The sequence below is a fragment of the Chiloscyllium plagiosum genome, chromosome 5 (assembly GCF_004010195.1).
Source record: "Chiloscyllium plagiosum isolate BGI_BamShark_2017 chromosome 5, ASM401019v2, whole genome shotgun sequence".
Taxonomy (NCBI): Eukaryota; Metazoa; Chordata; class Chondrichthyes; order Orectolobiformes; family Hemiscylliidae; genus Chiloscyllium; species Chiloscyllium plagiosum.
The window spans coordinates 87,066,538-87,087,119 of NC_057714.1; the positions used below are offsets into that span (position 1 = coordinate 87,066,538).

Consider the following 20,582-nt stretch of genomic DNA (forward strand, 5'->3'; position numbering starts at 1 on the left):
TATGATATTGATATAGATATTAGATTACAATAAAGCAGCATTGAGCATATATTTAGTCGCATGTCATATTTCAATTGATCTCAGGGTAAGATGGAGTATGAGATTTTTATACTTTCAGGTCACATGTTATACAGTGATGACATTCCAATGGTGTGACATAGCACCACATGGTAGAATAGATGTATACATTGCAAAGCCATGCAGGAAGAGGTGAGGCAACAGCAAGGAAACCCCTAGCTATTGGGAAGGATTTTGCATTCTGGATCAGAGTCCTGACATTGGCATCATAAGGAGTTTCCATCCCATAAGCTGTTTGGAAAAGTCACCTGATGATTTTGCCCAGATTGGTCAAGAAATGACAGAGGGCTCTCAAAACTGGAAGGAATGTTGATGGCCCTTAAAGCAGAAAGTAGCTGTAGCGTTCACTGTAGGTAAGGGAGAGAGAGAGAGGGTGCTTTAATCTTGAAGAACCATCTGAGCAGTTTGAACACTTTAAGGAATACAGCCAGAGGTGCCAGACCACCATTCTGGAGAGGGGTTCCCTGCATAGGGCAGCCAATAGTTACAGCTGTGGCTCAGCAAGTGGAATGGGTAATGCCTCTAGGTCAATCTGGACCCTTGCTGCACCATTGCATAGAGGTAGCTATAAAGCTTCTGACACTGCATGGGACCCGTTAGGTAATAGGAATTTTCCAGTTTGATTCATGAATTGCTTTAATTTACCTTCTAATGTCTTGATTCTGCCCCAATCCAACCTCTAGTAAAGATGGACAGTGCTGGTAAACTTGCACACTAACTGGCAACATGAAATTACCCTCATGTCTGCCTCAGCTCCTGCCCCATAATCGGGACAAAAATTGCCAATGATCGCCGGACACAGCAGACCTGATGACACTTGTGGCAATTCCTCCTCCCAAGATTTTCATCTGTCCTTAAACAGAGTAGGTAAATGCAATGTTTTGATGTGAAATACTTTGGATCCTTGGTACAAAGTATCCAGGTGGGACAGGTCACACTGCTGCTGCTGACCTCCTCAGCTCATCCATCCACACCTGATCAGATAGAGAGGCTACTCTCTTCTTCCTGGCCTTAGGAAACGTCACCTCACCTCAGACCTTTGCAGACCTTGGGAAATAGGTCAGGCTGAGCAGTCTTGGCCTGGTCTCTTGATTGATGAAGAAACATGGAAACCGAATTGGGCGGCACACTGGCTCAGTGTTTAGCACTGCTGCCTCACAGCACCAGCAAACTGGCTTCAATTCCATCCTTGGGTGATGATCTGTGTAGAGTTTGCACATTCATCCCTCCGGGTGCTCCGGTTCCCTCCCACAGTCCAAAGATGTACAGGTTAGGTGGACTGGCTGAACTGAATTGTCCATAGTATCTAAGGATGTGCAGGTTAGGTGGATTAGCCATGAAAAATTTGGGCTTACAGCAATAAGGTTGGTGATGGTATGCTCTTCGGAAGGGAACTGTGGACTCAATGGGCTGAATGGCTTGCTTCCACAAAGTAGGGATTCTACAATTCTGGAATGATGATGCCCTGTCTTCACCATTTGCGTTTCCAACCTGCAATTGGCCATGTCCTTTCAGCAGGGCTAAGAATTGCCCTGATGAAGGGCTTCCTGATGAAGGGCTTTTGCCTGAAACGTCGATTTCGAAGCTCCTTGGATGCTGCCTGAACTGCTGTGCTCTTCCAGCACCACTAATCCAGAATCCTTTTACCTCTAAGAATTGAAAATTCCACCCTGTGTATTTGGATCTCTTCACCAAATTACAACTTAAATTGAGAGACTGATACGTACGAACAATATTCTCTGTGTGTGTCCTGTCCTTAGATTTGCTTCCTTTAATGAATTTGGCTCATACAAAAAGATCCTACAAACTGCATGCTGTGGGAGGAACAGAAGGGATACATCTGCAGTGAAGAAAGGAATTTCTAACCTTCATCTCCATAAATAAACCTTTCCAGAGGCCTTGATAATAATAAGGGAGGGATGAAAAATGTAATTTCATTTTGAATTCTCTCTATTCTAGGGATGATGTATAAGTACAATCACAGTTGTTTTATCTTTGGAGAATACTTTAAATATACAATCCTTTTTGAATCAAGCACGCAGATACATTTCATACATTATGTAATCCCTGTAATTACTTCTAGTCGATCTGAAAGCGAGACTCTTTGTGATAATCATTCTGCTGACAGTGTGGAAATCTAAAAATGGTCTGAAAAGTATTAATAATGATGAATAAATGAACAGCAATTTCCAATGGAACAATTCATATTGGGCATGACGCTGGAGGCTGTCATTTAATATCATGGATCAGATGACACTTTAAACACTATTTCAGTTTATGACTTATTTGGAATCTATCAAGAAAGTATCAGTTCAATCAAGTACAGCAAGATGGTGGCAGTAGAATCAAAGGATCAGATTATACACTGCATGTAGGAAGATTAATCACGTTTATTACCACCATATGAACCCTGAGATGAGCTTTGATTTCATTTCCACTGCTGTTTTATATATACATATAATGTGTCCTCCAGATCCCATGAGCTGGTTTGATTCTTCAGATTTCTAAATTCCCACCATCTGCTGTCAACTAGTGTACTGTATGTCGTCGGCCTGTACCAAAGATTTGACAATTGTGAATTATGCTGCACAGAGAAAGAAGCCAAAAAATCTTTGGCCTTCTTCCACCTGAAGAGTGTGGCAAACCTAGCAGATGTAGCCTTGGCTCCTGACTCTGTCTGGAGTCTACAGACTCTCGGTGGGACTACTTTACCTGCCATAGCTCCTTGCAAACTTATCTTCTCTCTGTAATTCCCCAAGAAAATGTTAGGAGCTTACTGGAATATGGAACTAAGCGCCATCAAAATGGGATGTAGCTTCAGTTCAGATTCTCTGAGCTGCTCCCTCCAAGGATCTACTGAGTCAGTTCTAAAGAATCCTTCATTGGGAGATCACTCAGAAATATCTGAGTGAGTGGATATTGCTTTGGCTGATGGGTTTGAGAAATAGGGTTTACAATCCTGTGTGAAAGACCTTGGCTCATGCTTAAATTGTTATATAGATCGTAAATAGCCAAGGCCCCCATCACAGACCCCAGCACTCCACTAGTCACAGCCTATCGACTTAGAAATACCTATTCATGCTTACTCTGTTTCCTGTTCAATAACCAATCTTCAATCCATGTCAATATATTACCCCCAAATCCAAGAGCCCTTACCTTCCCTGTTTCCCTTTTTTGTGTTACCTTACCAAACACTTTTTGAAAGTTAGATATTCCATATCTTTGGTTCCCCATTACTAGATAAACCCTCTAAAAATACATTTGTCAAACACAATTACTCTGTCAGAAAATCATGTTGAATTCATCTGTTCAAACTATGATTTTCTAGGGGCTGTGTAAGACATTCTTAGCTGGGACTGTACTGCATGCAAACAAAACTTTGCACTGGTGCATGTGACAATAATAAATCAAATCAAATTTTAAGTATTCATTAGATTCCAGCATTTCATGAGGACTGATTTCAGGCTAACTGGCCTGTACTTCACAATTTTCTATCTCCTCCTTTCTTGACTGAAAATGTGAGGGAGAGCACTGTGGCTCAGTAATCAGCACTGCTGTCTCACAGCACCACGGATTGGGTTTGATTCCATCCTTGGCTGATTGTGTGAAGTTTGCGTGTTCTCCCAGTATCTATTGGTTACTCTGGTTTCCTCCACAGTCGAAAGTGTGCAGGTTAGGCTGATTAGCCATGCTAAATTGCCCCAGAGTAATGTGCAGGCTGAATGGATTAGCTAGTGAAATATAGAGATTGTGTGGAGGTTTTGGTCTGGTTGGGTTGCCCTTCAGAGGGTTGATGCTGACTCATTGAATGGCTTCTTTCTGCATTGTTCGGGATTCTATCTGGGAACTTCCACTTAGTAGTACTGAGTTTGAATATTGCTGAAAAGAGAGACATATTACTGAAGTTCTTCATCTTCCACTCATAAATACAAATGCCAAATATCAGTCACAAGTTATGCTACAGAAAAAGTAGTGTTAACTGGTTGAAAAATCAGTTCTGATTAATTGAGGATTTTCCATGGAGAAAGTAACCAAGAACTATATGTGCCACAGGCTTCTGAGGTACGCAATAGCTATGTCATGATTGAAACAAAACATTCTTTTTGTTTGAAGAGAAGCATCACTGGATATGAATGTAACTCAATTCTAGAAAGCATAAACGTAGTGACCATCTTAAGCTGGTTATCAGTGTGCTGCTGTTAGTGAAAGTTGTGCCCAATCACAGATCATATCTAACAGTTGACCTTTTGCTACTATGCAGGGACTCTACTTGTGTAGTTTCCACGAATAGGATGCTGCTATAATTCTGTACAAACGTTATGCCTAACAGACAACTGAGCAATGTTCACGATGATTTTCAGAGCCAGTGCAGTGTGGATGGTACAGCTCAATGAATGGCTGATCAAATTAAGTGACATGTCCTTTCATTTGCCTGCAATAAGCAGAGGGCTGACCATACCAAACCAATGGGTGTATGCAAATCCCAAACCAAAACTTCCATTGTTTGATTTCATGACACAACATCCCTTGCTAAATAATCCTGAGTGCACAAATAGCTGCATTAACACACAGTTTAAAATTGCTAATTGAACTCACAACATGCCTGATGAATGCTTGTTCGAGTTTAAATATGTGTTGCTGGAAAAGCGCAGCAGGTCAGGCAGCATCCAAGGAGAAGGAGAATCGACGTTTTGGGCATGAGCCCTTCTTATGCCCGAAACGTCGATTCTCCTTCTCCTTGGATGCTGCCTGACCTATTGCACTTTTCCAGCAACACATTTTTAAGCTCTGATCTCCAGCATCTGCAGTCCTCACTTTCTCCTGAACACTTGTTCGAAGCAACATATACTTGGCAAATAAAAGGAATATGTTGGAGCCTTGAGCAGCTGCAGTTCCCCATTGCTTTCTCCATGGCAACACCTTACCCCCTCTGAGTTAACATGTCAGTGATTCGACATGCCTTTCTCCTTGAGTATAAATTGTTGAGATTGTTTGCAAGGGATTCTTCTATTTGTCCTGATTAGCACAAAAAGCAATGTACATGTTTGAAGTTGTCAAAACATTTGATATTTACTTGTCAGAATATTCCTGACCCCTCACCTGATTTCCATCATGGTTCCTGAAATCTCTTAACTGATGGATTTTCCAACGATTTTCAAAACTCGGCCAACCTAAGTTTGCACATTCTTCCTGTGTCTCTGTGGGTTTTCATCAGGTGCTCCAGTTTCCTCCTACAGTCGAAAGATGTGCAAGTTAGCTGGATTAGCCATGCTAAATTGCCCACAGTGTTCAGACATGTGTAGATTAGGTGCATCAGCCATGGGAAATGCAAGGTTAAAGGAATGGGGTAGAGGGAGGGGTCTAGGTGGGATGCTCTTCGGACGGTTGGTGTGGACCTGTTAGGCTGACTGGCCTGTTTCCACACTGTGCGGATTCTATAATGAAAATATTGTGGGACCTTAGGCTTGTCATTGGTGAACCAATATCATTGGCCATATGTGAGAGATCAGAACTTGATCCTAACACTAACCTCTTCCTGTCTATGGGAAATTCATGTGGGACACTTGTTGAGAAAAAATTCAAAGTTCCATCCCCATGGCCTCCATTTTGCTGATTGTAGGATCCATTCCTGAGTTTTTAGGGATGTAAAAATCTAACTCTATGTTTCTATTCATAACAATCAGAATTTCATATGTTTCAATGCAACGTTATTAACTTGTTCTCCCACTTTCCAATATTAATGTACATGAACCTTCAGGTCTTGCAGGTCCTCTTTTCCCTTTAATTTATATCATATAGTTTATATTGCTTCTACTCCTCAGTTTTTATGGCTATTAATTCAAATAGAAAATTTAAGGTCTACTTCACAATTGAAATTTCAAAACCGAATCCAATCATCGTATCCAAGCTCGGAGATATACAGCCAGCTCCGATTACACCTAACTGTGCCTTTTCCAATTTGCCTAAACAATGACTGTTGCAAATTAGCCTACAGGAATTGCGACCTACTGGAGAAACTCTGTATGTATCTCTTTTTTATGGAAGCTTCAAGAATCTCAGACACTGACTTCAAGTTGCAGAAAGATACCTTCCAGCTTTTGCTATCTGACTCTATCAGTCGACTGTGGGGACTCAGGTTTAGTACAAGCAGCTTACCACTGACAAGTTCACTCACTGTGTATACTCGATTATAAAACACTGCATCGTTCCAGACCACTCAGAAGGACCAATTTCAAACCTTGCAAGATGCTTTCAACAAGACGGCTAAATTAAACTACCTCATTCTGAGAACATTTTGTTGCCATGGAGCTGCCTTAACATTGTTGGGTGGTCTTCATATGACACCATTTAGAAATCTACTTTACATGCCATCAGAAAACCTTCTTTGACATCCTGCCAAGGCACTTCAATCTGATAATTTTCATAACCTAGGAGTGTGGTTAACAACAAAACTTGCATCTTTATAGAAAGTTATCTGGAATTAACCTATTAAAATAGCAGAACTTCTTCCAAACCAATATGTTCAGTGTCGAGTTGCTAATAGCTCAAAAGCAGCTCTGCTGAACCTAAACATTGCTGTTCGCTTATCTGACATCAGGCTCCCAAAGCAACTGCTCTGCTCAGAACTTGGTCACAGCAGGGGACTACCAGGATGACAATATAGATACCTTCGGGATGTCTTCATAGCACCCAGTAAGGAATCAAATCATCCTCACCAGCTTCTGAAAGATCCAAGCTTGTGACAAAACAAAATGGAGAAGATTCATTCAAGAAGGCAACAAATACCTCAAGGGACTTTATCAGAAAAATACAGAGATATAGTCAATGAGTCAGCAGTTGTTTCATCATTGGGCCTGGCCACCTAGATTTCCAGCTGCCATTCATACTTAAATTTGATGGCACTTTTTTTGGCCTAGAAACAGGTTCAAGAGCTCAAACCTCTACTAATCTCGAGTTACTTGCTGGAGTATCCCTAGCCTCTCATAGCCATTGTGTTTGTGTGACGAATCCCATTAAGTTTCTGGTCAATGGTCACCCTCAAAATGTTGATAGTGGGGCATTCAGTGATGTAACTCCATTCAATGTCAAGGGCAGTGGTTAGATTGACACTTATTGGAGATGGTCATAAACAGGCATTTGTGTGGTGTGATGGTGCTAGCTATTTTTCAGCCCAGCCTGGATGTTATCAGATCTTGTTGCATGGACTGCTTCAGTACCTGAGGAGTTGTGAATGGTGCTACGTTTGTGCAATCTTTGATAAACAGTCCCACTTCTGATCTTTTGATGGAGGGAAGGAGTTGCGGTAAAAGCTGAGAGTTCTTGAAAGTAGAATTGATCCGCAATTTATGATAATAATTAGTAATTTCAGTAATGTTAATTTAGTTTACTCAACCTCAAAAGGTTTGAGGAGTTGGTTGCCTGAAGGAAACAGAAGCAAAAATATATCTAGAATGGATCACACCTATCTGATGAACACCGGGATTTACTTCTCTGAATCTGGTTTGGATCTCACTCGTAAAGCCCCAATGGCAGCTGTCACCTCCCTCACAGACATTACTAGTTTCAACTCCTGTACTGACTGCTCCATCTTGGCCAGCAACCTTTTGACCTCGTTCACCGTGACTTGATTCCTGTGCTGTGGAATCCTGCCAACTCCACCAACACTGTAGCACAAAAACAAAGAAACATACATCATGTGAGATTTAAACATATGGATTGTGCGAAGGTTATGAAGCAGGGATTCTTCATCCCACTGACATTTGGTCTCTATAAACATTAAGAGAAATTAAAACTAAAATTAGGATAATTTAACAAAGCCTGTAGTTGATATGGTGGTTGAGGAATCCTTTGACTCTCTATCTGTCTGTCTGTCTGTCTCTTTCCATGAGGCTTCTCAGGATGAACTTAACTGCAAAGAAAACAAAAGGACAATTCAATCAGTAAAGGACTCTTTTAGTTTCTGTTTCACCCTAACCCCCAGAGCCATATGGGTGGAGGCCTTGTGGAGTTGGGCTCCCCTACATATTGATGGCAAGCAGCAGCTGTGACCATCATTAAAATTTTAAACAACTGAAGAAATCTTCAGAAGACACCATCGTGAAGTGCCCTCACTCTTCCCCACTTACATCAGCAGTACCCTCCTCCCCGGTCTCCAGTTGGCACTCTAGTCTGCAGAGCCTACCCCCATAAGAGGTGGAATGACAATCAATCACAAAAATGGGTGGCATTTGGACACTATTAGGGTCAAGACTCCTGTATAGTCCTGATGCTGAGCATCTTTTAAGGAGAAGATTCCACCTGGGGTGTCTGCATTAACATTGTTTGATATTTCAGACTTAAGTATGTAGTTTACATCAGTTCATTCACACTGGTTCTTAAGAACAGCTCCAAGCCTTGTTTTGGCAACAACACAGATAGATATGAAAGGAGACGATTAGAGTGTATTTTGATTCCAAAAGATTTTTATACCTTGATTTGTTCTTGAATTAAGGCACACCCTGACTAAATTAACCTAGAATATATACCCCAATTGGGCTGTGTTGGTAACACCAGAGTGAGTATTAAATATAGCAAATCTTTTTTTTGTATTTTCTCAGTGTATATGGAATTTACATATACAAAAACAAATGAACCTTTAGCTAAAAATACAGTCATGAACAGGCATTGAGAAGTTGTACCATTTTTATAACTTTCTGAAATGGTGTCTAACTTTTGCTTTACAAGTGGCATGGATTTGCACAGCAGCCAGTTTTTCTTACTCACTCATGGGCTGAGCGCACCACTGGCTGGCCAGAATTTATTGCCTGTCCTTCAGGCAAGTGGTGGGCACCATTTCAGAAAGTTATAAACATTGTACAAGTTTCTTGTGCAACAACTTCTCAGTGCCTGCACATGACTATGTATTTTAGCCAAAGGTTCATTTATTTTTTGTGCTGAACAAGTAGTTTTGGCTGCTTCCTGACAATACTTTGCTCGTCATATACACATTGTGAGGTCTTGCTGCTGTAATGCTGTTCTAATGACATTGGCCAGAATCCATACCAATTAACCTTGAAGAGTGAGGGTCTGTTCAAACCAGTAGGAAACAATTGTTCTCTTGTATTTTGTTCAGACAAAGCATTTTCCCTGGGCCATGTTTCTATCTGCGGTCGTTTGCCTCGCTGTTGTCCTCTTTTCCCCTTTCGTGCACTGAGTTGCTGAACTGCTCTGAGTTCAACAGATGGTTCCTCTTGACCTCCTGACTCTTCATAACCTTCACGGAGTATTTTTCTCCCCTTTTAGAAGTCCTACCGTAGTCACTTCGGTTTTTTTTCTTAAACCGAGGGAAAGAAGACTATCAGAAGTTTATGCACAAGCTGCAGTCATGTGAAGGAAAAGGTAGGTCAGTGGTAAAGAAGCTGCTGCTGAGTCGGCTGTCTCTGGCTGTCAAAACATTGAGATGCAATAGTTGATTCTAACAGCCAAGGATTCTTAACAATTCTGGAAAGCCATAGTCTAGTGAACTCCGGTCAGCTGCACAGGCTGGTAAATGCTCAATGTGATAAGAGACTATGTATTGGTACTTTCTGGCACTGCCACTGGGGTGGCACGGTGGATCAGTGGTTAGCACTGCTGCCTCACAGATTTGTTTCCAGCGTCAGGCCAGTGTTTGTGGGGAGTTTGCACATTCTCCCCGCATCTGCGTGGGTTTGCTCTGGTTTCTTCCCACAGTCCAAAGACGTGCAGGTCAGGTGAATGGACCATACTAAATTGCCCATAATGTTAGGTGCTATACTCAGAAGGAAATGGGTTTGGGTGGGTTACTCTTTGGATGATGGGATGGGCCCAAGGGCCTGTTTCCACACTGTAGATAATCTAACTGCTGAATGTTTTGCTGTGGCATTTTATTATTCCTTCCTTCAATCAGCCTGTGAATCATTTTGCAATTGTACCACTAAGAAAAATCATTCAATGTAGTTCCGTCATGCGTCACTTTAGATTGGATAAGCTCCAATGCAGGTGGAGCTGCCTGACCTAGTAGCTCTGTTTGTAGCTCTTTGCAGCAAAACAATAACATATAACAGGCTGAATGAGTTGCCAATTCTTTACAAAGGGTCTTTAGTCTGTTAAAAAAAACAAAATCTGCTTGGACCATTGTTCAGGACAGTTCACTGCAAAACTTTCACCAGCCACCCTCCTCCCCAACCCCCACTGCTTGATAGACAGCACTTCAGACATGGAAATACTCCAAAGTTACCTTTCACCAACATCAAACGTAAGATCTAAAGTGGGATTTTCCACAGCAATCTAACATAAGGATCCCAGTATTAATGGGGAGGTGGAAAGAGTGCTGTGGAGCTGGATAACAGACTACAAACCCAAACAGATTGGGCACAGGTCCTGATGATCCAGTCATTTAGATTAGAGTGGTGCTGGAAAAGCACAGCAGGTCAGGCAGCTTCCGAGGAGCAGGAAAATCGACGTTTCGGGCAAAAGCCCGTCATCAGGAATTTGCCTGAAACGTCGATTTTCCTGCTCCTCGGATGCTGCCTGACCTGCTGTGCTTTACCAGCACCACTCTGATCTAGACTCTGGTTTCCAGCATCTGCAGTCCTTGTTTTTACCTAGCACGTCATTTACTTGATTCTGTTCAGACTGCCACATGACAGCCAGCTAGATTGATTGCCTGCCTGGCCAACAGGAGGCAATACGTGGCAGCAGGAGACCACAACAGCAGTGCAAATTCAGCATGTTACGTAGATCCTGTTTGCCTTTCGCAAAAGCCTTATCTGGTGCCCGAATCACCTTTGTAAACATTGTGTCGACTGGGAATGTGGTTGAGTTGGGGTTGGTTTGCCCAATCTGATATTATTATCTCCCACACCCTGTGTATTCTCTCTTATCCATAAGATTGGGGTCAGGTTTAAAATCAATACCATAAATCATCAATAAGATAATTGCAGCGGTGATATTTGTAAATGGTAAAAATAATATCATATGAATATTTCTTGTTTATTTGCAACTTTGCATAATGTTATAAGAACTCTTATTAATTGTGATATACTGTATTGCTTTTATTTTTAAAGTGTAGCAAATAGCATGTCAGTAATTGTCAGTTCCAAAATTGAATGTAAGTAGCCCCTACTGAAGGGGTGAAATCATGGGAACCGATTGCCAGAGATGCAGCACAACTTTTCAGTGACGGTCTAATTAAATGGATGTTTTTGATAATCAGGATTAGTTTTCAATGCAAGTCTCAAGGTGGCTTTTTCACTTGCAGTTGGAGTGTGAGCCTGTGCTAATGGTGTTATACTTAGCCTTTCTTGTCTCCTTGCATCTTGGACTGAATATCTTGTGGAGCCTGGAGAGATTAGTTGAATGCTAATACATTTAATTCCTTTGATCTCCACATTCTTCTGGAGCATCTAACACTGTGGCAGCTCTAATTAGAAGTATTTTAACTAGTCCACTGAGGGAAATGAAAAATCACAACATCTAGTGAAACTTTGAAAGCTAAGGCAACCAGATACTGCTGAGGGTTAGCATCCACCCACCGCTGCACTGTGGGACACATAACTTTGGAGTTTTGTTGCACATTTTGAATAGTCTCTTCAAATCTTTCACACAGTTGAATTGCTGATGTACGATTTCAGTCAACTTACCCATTCAAACATAGTCAATTCTCCTCTCATACCATTGTAATTGGTAATGTTTTAGATTAAGCTTCTATTGTGATTGAGGGCTGTTAATTTCAATCTTTAACATTGTTAAAAATCACACAAAACCAGGTTATAGTCCAACAGGTTTATTTGTAAGCACTAGCTTTCGGAGCGCTGCTCCTTCATCAGGTGGCTGTGGAGTATAAGATCGTAAGACACAGAATTTATAATGCAAGTTTACAGTGTGAAGTAACTGAAATTATATATTGAAAAAGACCTGGATTGTTTGTTAAGTCTCTCATCTTTTAGAAGGAACATGTTGGTCTCAGTCTTTATTGGCATGATATTCAATCTTATTACGATCAGAATTTCCCAGGAGATCTAGAAAGAGATTGCTGATTAGAGTTAGCTCACCAGCCAAGGATTTCCAAGGTCTGGCTTATACACTATACCTATATTGTGATCTGCCTCTGAACTTGAACGATGAGTAATGAACTTGATAGGTGGAATACAATGATAATGAGTTCCCACTACTTCACCAGTCACACGATTATGACAAATGTATTGATCCAATCACCACAATAGCCAATTGATACTTGTTTTTGACCCAGAATAAAAGTTTAGAGAATGGATTTGAAATCTCTAGGGGTCTTGTAGCACAATGGTGATGTCCCCACCTCTGGGACAGAAGGTTTGTTTTTAAATTCCAATTGTCCCGCAGGTATGTCATAATGCATTCAAGCAGGTGGATTAAAAATAATTAAAAGAGACTTTTTGCAGGCTTTTTAATGAATATTAAAACACAAAAAGTTATCTTCAAACAAGTGACAAACATTGACTAAGATCCCCTTAATCCCAAAGACAGAGTCACACAACACAAATCAGAAGTGTCTCTGCAGTTTTAAAAAGGCAAAACACCCCTATTGGCCGAGGGTCTGCAAAAGACCATAAGACCATAAGACATAGGAGTGGAAGTAAGGCCATTCGGCCCATCGAGTCCACTCCGCCATTCAATCATGGCTGATGCGCATTTCAGCTCCACTTACCAGCGTTCTCCCCGTAGCCCTTAATTCCTCGAGACAACAAGAATCTATCAATCTCGGCCTTGAACTGGACTTCATTGAGTTGTAGAAATGAGTTGAGTTGCTATAAATGTGTTTTGCTTATTGCTGATGTCTTTTCGAAGTGGATTGAAGCCTACCCTCCTCCTAACGCTACTGCTGAGACTGTGGTGAAGATCCAGAACTGGACACAGTACTCCAAATGGGGCCTAACCAGAGCTTTATAATGTCTTAGTGGTACATCTCTGCTTTTATATTCCAACCCTCTTGAGATAAGAGACAACATTGCATTCGCTTTCTTAATCATGGACTCAACCTGCATGTTTACCTTTAGAGAATCCTGGGCTAGCACTCCCAGATCCCTTTGTGCTTTGGCTTTATTAATTTTCTCACCATTTAGTAAGTAGTCTATGCTTTTATTCTTTTTGCCAAAGTGCAAGGCCTCCCACTTGCTCCCGTTAAATTCCATCTGCCATTTCCTGGACCACTCTCCCAACCTGTCTCGATCCTTCTGTAGCCTCCCCACTTCCTCTGTACTACCTGCCTGTCCACCTAACTTTGTATCATCGGCAAACTTCGCTAGAATGCCCCCGGTTCCCTCATCCAAATCATTAATATATAATGCGAACAGCTGTGGCCCCAGCACCGAACCCTGCGGGACACCGCTCGTCACCGGCTGCCATTCTGAAAAAGAACCTTTTATCCCAACTCTCTGCCTTCTGTTAGACAGCCAATCCTCAATCCATCCCAGCAGCTCACCTCGAACACCATGGGCCCTCACCTTGCTCAGCAGCCTCCCGTGTGGCACCTTATCAAAGGCCTTTTGAAAGTCTAGATACATAGACCACATCCAAAAAAAAAGATAAAGTTGGCGACTCCAGGTTTCTTGTCAATGGAACTGAATTACTGACAGCTTCAGGCTGATAGAAGAGTTTCAGTTCAGTTTGGAATCAAGCTGGATCTGCATCTTTGGAAAGTGGCCACAATTCAGATTTTCTGGGTTTATATTTGGAAATTTTACCACTTCCATTGAAAGGGAGAGAGACTGCAGGTCCAGGGACTTACTTCCTTATACTACTTAGGTCTTTGAAAATTGAAAAAGTCCAGAAAGAATTGCTAGGCAATCTTCAGTATAGAGACCTCCATAATCCTTTCAAAGGCATGTTTTCTAGCGGTTAAGAGACTTTAACACTATCTTTTATCTCCTTAACATAATTGATAGTCTTGTCTCCAAAGTTCCTTGACTTTTTGGAAAGGTAAACTATAGCACCCATTATACTGCTGTCTTCATTTCCAAGAAATCACATAGCGAAACACCTTTTCAATAAAGACCATGCCAGACCATTCTATATCTTACAGTTTTTTTACATTGTCCATGAATATAAATACATTTTCCCAACTGATGGTATGATTCTTTTCCTTTTTTATAACTTTGCTATTCTTTAATTGGATTTTTTCTCAGGTATGCATCACACATAAAGGGTCATCTTTCAAAAATCCCTCCTTGCAATTCTTTGAAACAGACTAAAGTGGACATTGGTTCTCAACATACAATGCATCATTTCCAATGGGGAAGGGTTATACACATGCTGAGGAAACTGAATTGTCTTTAAAGCAAGGTGGAGCCAAACAATGAGCTGGGCTTTTGAAGAAAGCTATTTTATTGCCACATTATAGAACTCTCTCATGAAACAGATCTGTCAAGATTTAGCAATCAGCCTGCAGAAGCAGCAAATTATTAATATTATCTCAAGGCTGGAGATTAATGTACACACATTAAGCTACTGTGATTAGGTATTGATGAGGAAACCTAGCTGCAAGTCAGGGAAATTGGAGCTCTTTTTGATTGGAATATAAGCAGGACATAAAATGCGAGTCTCCTTTGAAGCCTAGCCTGCTCACTTAATTATTTTCTCTTTATTTTTATATGTCATTATTAATTGGTAGATGTAGAATGTTTAATATTTATTACATCTTTTTTCTCTATATTCTGTTAACTACTATCAGTATTAAGCCAAGGCCCTTAGTACAGGCTGTAATGAGTGGGTGAGAAGACATACTAATTATGAGCAGTTTGGGGCATTTTTAATTATCTTCTGATATTTTGCTATGTTAAAGCCCTGACATGATTTTGACCCAGGGTAAAAACAAACACAGAATAAATGCTGTGCCAATGCTACTGATCACTGTGTAAATATAGAAATTTAGAGAAGATAAGGCCATTTATTCCCTTGATCCTGGCTAATCTGATTGTGGCCTCAACTCCACACCCTCACCTATCACAATTAACAGCGGATTCCCTTGTTAGTCAAGAAGCTAACTCTATCACAATCTATTTCCACCTTAAAAACATTCACTGACTCTTCCTTCATCACTCTCTGGGAAAGGGAGTTCCAAAAATGGAAAAGCCTCAAAAAAGATTTCATCTATGTCTTCAGTGGAAGAGCCATTAATTATAACCTGTATCCCTGACTTCCAGTATTTCTAACAAGAAGAAACTTGCTCTCAGCATTTACTCTGTTAAGTCCTCGCAGAGTCTTATATGCGACAATGAGATGACTCCTCATTTCAGAAACTCCAAAAGATACAATCTCAACCTGTTCAACCTTTCATCCTAAGATAATTTTCTTGGAAGTACTAGAATGAATACTACAGGTTTAGGGTTCAAGCATTGATTAGAAGCAATTTTCCTGATTATTTATATGTGGGTTCTATCTACCCACTTCCTCCAAATGGTGTGGAATGTGCTCCCTTACACACAGCAGCACATTTTAGGATGCTGCAGGAAGCAAGGAAGAGGGTACACAGGTTCTCGGACACAGTACAAGGGGTCCTGGTAGAGGAGTTCCAGAAGAAGAAGAATATTCAGCACTTGCAAGGGAAAAGAAACCTATCTGACCATTCTTTCCCCCTCTCCTGCAGTGACTGGTGTTACTCTATCTGGCTTCTCCTCCTCCAGATTAATGGAGATTCCTAGCAAGATACCAATGGCCAAGTATTACCTTTCTCTTGGTGACTTCTATAATGTCTCCAGTAAGGTACAGTAGCATGGCATTTACAATCATTTGCTGAACTCCTCAGAGAATTTTCACAATAATGTTGATACAGTATTGAGGAAGCCCTTGGGAATGTGCTCCAGAAAGTCTGCTTATGTGTTTCAAAAACTCTCTTCAAGCCCCTATGCAAGTGAACAGTGAAAGGTGAGAGAGCTCTAAGTAGCCCTTGAAACCTTAGAAATGACTAGTTGAATCCCACAGTTTGGTCACTGTCAGGTAAAGACTTGAAGGTAAATACAAGCCACCAATGAGTACCAATAGGCAACTTACTTCGAGATTAGTCCTTACAGATCCTCCATTAGATGTTCCCAAAACAGGCTTCAACATCCTCACCAAGCTGGTGTCTTAAATTAAACTCAGTCTGAACTGGGGTATCAGCTTCACATCCCACTTTGGCTCCCTCTGTTGTTCTTTAGCACCTAAAGTATCTGGGAAAAATTGTATGACAGTATTGTGCATGAATCCATAAGACATGAGAGAAGAAGTGGACCAGCCTCTCCAACAGTCTGCTCTTCCATTCAATGAGATTATGACTGATTTGATAATCTTCAACTCCACTTTCCTGCCTTACCTCTATAACTCTTGATTCCTTTCATGATTAGAAATCTGTCTATCTCAGAATGAATTTACTTAATAGCCCTCTATTGTAAAGAATTTGATAGATTCACAAACGTCCTATCTCTGTTTAAATGAGTGACTCCAGCACTGAGGAAATAGCCCCAGCCTATTCAACCTCTCTCTATAGCTCAAATCCTCCGAACCCGACAATATCCTTGTAAATCTTCTCTGAACCCTTTCAAGTTTAACAACATCTTTCCTACAGCAGGAAGACCAGAGTTGGACTCAATATTCTAAAAATGACCTCACTGATGTCCTGTATATCTGCAACATGATGTCCAACTCCTCAATTAAATGTTCTGACCAATGAAGGCAAGTGTGCCAAACACCTTCTTCACCACCCTGTCTACCTGCAACTCCACTCTCAAGGAACTATGCACCTGCAATACTCCCCAGCACATCAACACTGAATTCAGATACCACATTACTAATTAGTGTGAATGTCGGAGAATGAGAGGTGACCTTATAGTTGTTTTAAAATCATGAGGGGCATGGATTGGGTGAATAGTCAAGGTCTTTTCCCCAGGGTATTGGAGTCTGAAACTAGAGGGCATTGGTTTAAGGCAAGAGGGAAATGGTTAAAAGTGACCTAAGGGACAATATTTTCACACAGAGGGTGGGTGTGTGTATGGGACAAGCCTCTGGAGGAGATGGTGAAGGTGGGTACAATTACAACATCTAAAATAGACCTAAATGGTATATGAATTCAAAAGGTTTGGAGGGATATGGGCCAAATGTTGGCAAATGGGACTCAATCATTTTAGGAAACCTGGTAGGTGCAGATGAGTGGGGCAGAAGGGCCTGTTTCTGAGCTGTACATCATTATGACTCAATGACTCTATGTGATGTCAGGCATGGTTGTTGTACAGATCAGAGACTGTCAGATCATATCAAACAGCATATCCATCAGCTGGTCACAACAAGCACGGTACTGACTGTACCTGATCAGACTGTGCTGGCAAAACCCACAACACAATATCCACATTAGATATTCTAGAAATCGACAACATTTACTGGATTATCTTGAATGTGTGAAAATATACCCTGACAACCAATTTCGGACTGTCATTTGGACTTGCAGTATGGTGCACTTGAGTGTATTGGAAGCTGCATATCTTGTTCTTTTCTTTAAAAACTTAACCTATTTTCACTAATAAACCTGTTCAGAGATGTTATTACACACCTCTGGAGTGGTGGGACTTGAACCCAGGCCTCTCCATTCAGGGTGGGGACATTATCACCACCCAATACTTTTTAGATAGAAAGAATATGCACTGCATCGGTTTCAACTCAACAAAATAGGTTTTGGCTGTTTGTTGGTTCATTTCTGAAGGCAAGAACGAGACAAATGAAAGTCAACTTGTCTTGTTTAAAATTTAAACAAAGCCTGACAGTTAACTATCAATCAACATTAATTTGTGCATTCTCCATGGCAACACTTCTGTCAATCAGAATTCATTCACCAACCAACCATAACTCTATTCTTATGCAGCATAAATATTGGTTGTACCTTTGAATTGTTGTGACAAGTGCAAAACAAAAAGCTTTAACAACAGGCTTCTTTTATCGGCAATATACAAATTCAGCATCATCACTGGCAGGATATCTCTATAATACTATTAATGCAGGGAGATCCAATTTTGTGTGTGTTTGTCTGTATCACTGTTCAAAATGCACTGGGCAGCAAACAAATTGAGGCCAAAACTCCCTAGAATGCCTGGGAAAATTCAATCATGCATTTGGTCAATTTGAGAAAGGTTGTCCCCTGCCCCATAAGCAAAACAGATAGAATTGGTGAGGAGATGTTCCTCCAGTCACTGGCTATTTCTCCCCCTACCTACTGCTGATACATTCATTGTCAGCAGCAAAAACCCAGGAGAAACAGCCTGCAATTGGTGAAGCAGCAAGAGGGATAAGCAACAAGGAAAGGAAAGGCAAATAAGTGAAGCATTGTGGGCCAGGGAGGTGGGGAAGCTTACTGCCACTGGACGAAGAAACATTGGTAGTAGGGATGGTGATAATATCGACTGGGGAGAAGAAAGAGGCTGTAAGTGAGGTGGAGGGTTCAAGGGACGACAGTGGGATTGGGTAATGAAAGAGGGCGTGGGTTAAAGAACTTACCTGAGGAGTGAGATGAGGGAGGCAGTAGGTGAGTTTAAGAGACAGTGAGGCTGCAAGGTTAGGAATGGGAGTAGGTTGTGTTTGCAAGTTCGGAAAGGGGGAGGCTGCGAGGGGTAGGAAGACAGACTGCACAGAGAGAGAGAGAGAGAAGCTGCAAGATAGGAGAAGGCAACTCCAAGTAGACCAAGAGGGAGACTACAAAGGAGACAGATCAATTTTAAACCTATCAGCAAAGGAATGTTCAGCTAACAGCCAGAAAACCGGAAACCACTAAGGGTAATGACTTCCTTGCAAATGAATGTGGAATCTTGAACTTAAGGCTGCATATATCTCAGAACTACTATATGGTGAAAATGCAGTGGAAGCTGTTAGAATGAACATGAAATCAATTGTTACATTTAAATCTGAAATTGAGATTGCAGATACAGTAAAAAAAGATAGTAGCTACTTTATTAAATCTTCCAGCTCTGTGCGTACACAGTGGAACTATATTGGCTATGATTTCAGTCATCTTTCGAAGTTGGGTTCAGGGTTGTGTCTTCCTGTATGTGGGAATATGTATTTTGCATCTGTTATCATGTGCTAATTTAAATACTGTGGTGTCTAAGAAAATAACGTTTTCTTTGTGTGTTGGGGCTTTAAATTTTGTGGTTGGTAATTATTGAGAATATCGATGAAGTTTTCTAATTCTGCATCTGTGTGAGTCAAATGGCCCCTATGTCAACACAAATACGGAAGGTAATGTTACTACATGACTGCATGACTTATAAATGAATTAGTGAGAATGACAAAGGAACCCCTGAAGACCAAAAGGTAGCCCCCTAACCTCAAAAAGCAGCCATCAAGAAAGTTCAAGAAAAGCACTCAGGGTGCAGGTGTCAATTATTTTGTCTTTCTATGTCTGTGTCTCTCTATGTGTGTATAATGTCGAAGTGCATCTCCTGTGCCACTACTCAGCACAAGTCAAAGGATCTACAATGTTATAAGGGTGGGAACATGTAAAATATAATTTCAAATCTAAACTAGTTTTCTGCAGATTAAATTAACAGTCACCCATTGCTTCCAATATGGGACCCACGATACTTTAACTCCCAGGCCTCATTTCAAATCCAGCAGACAATTCCCAGGCCATTTTCCAGACTGGGAAGCAGCTGAGAATTGCATCACTCAAAGTTCCACCCACCATCCATGGAGAAGTGGTAGGATCAGTTACGAGACAGTTCATCAGAGACAAGGCCCATGGTCAGGAAGAGAATGACAAGGGAGGATTAATCAGGAGATCACACCTACTAACCAGTTTTAATGAGCATTTAATTTCAATTTCAATTTTCTGATGCTTACTGAAATTGAGCATACATTACAGTAATTGGTAGCTATTTAAATATCCCTACATTTATGAAGACTTTTATTTCAAAACCCAAACGTGCTTCATGTTTTGAAGGCCTGGGCAATTCCGAAACTGACAGCAGCTCGTTATTCTTCTGGAAAACAGAATGAAGTCCTGCAAAAGGGATTTAGTATTTTTAAAACAGAGAGAAATGCTTGGTCTTTTTTTTCAGGCCAGTGAGCCTCCTAATAATTGGCCTAATTAATGTTAGGTCAATCAGTGCTGATGCATTACAGCTGAACAAAGTGGAAAATGTGATTGTGCAGTGATTATGCCAAGTTACATCACTGCTAGCACTAATAATATGCACAAGACTTGTGTGGTTCAACAAATAGTGTTCAAGGAAAAACTAGAATCATAATTCAGTTCAGACTGCAGTATTTTCTGGCAACTCAAAATCAGTAACATTTGCCTATTTACTAGCAATGACATTGCAGAATTCATCTAGGGCCTCTTGTTACACAGTGGTAACATCCCTTCCTCTTAGCCAGGAACCCCATATTCAAGTCCCACTTGCTCCAGTGTTGTGTCATAACAACTCTAAACAGATAAATTGGAAAATATCTGTACAATTCATCCTGACCAGAATCTTCTTGCAGCATCAAGAGTTTCACGGTTGCTT

General features: G+C 41.0%; 1 protein-coding gene across 5 annotated transcripts in view; it reads left to right on the forward strand.

Annotated features, from left to right (window-relative positions):
- Nucleotides 1-20,582, forward strand: part of jcada (junctional cadherin 5 associated a) — a 233,742-nt gene that overhangs the window by 108,202 nt on the left and 104,958 nt on the right. Inside the window, exon 1 of one of the 5 annotated variants that reach the window (XM_043690572.1) lies at nucleotides 9,261-9,456. The exons of the other annotated variants lie outside the window; for them this stretch is intronic. The gene's annotated coding sequence lies outside the window, so the exon portion shown is untranslated. Of the gene's footprint in view, nucleotides 1-9,260; nucleotides 9,457-20,582 lie in introns of those variants that run through there. 5 annotated transcript variants of the gene reach the window in all.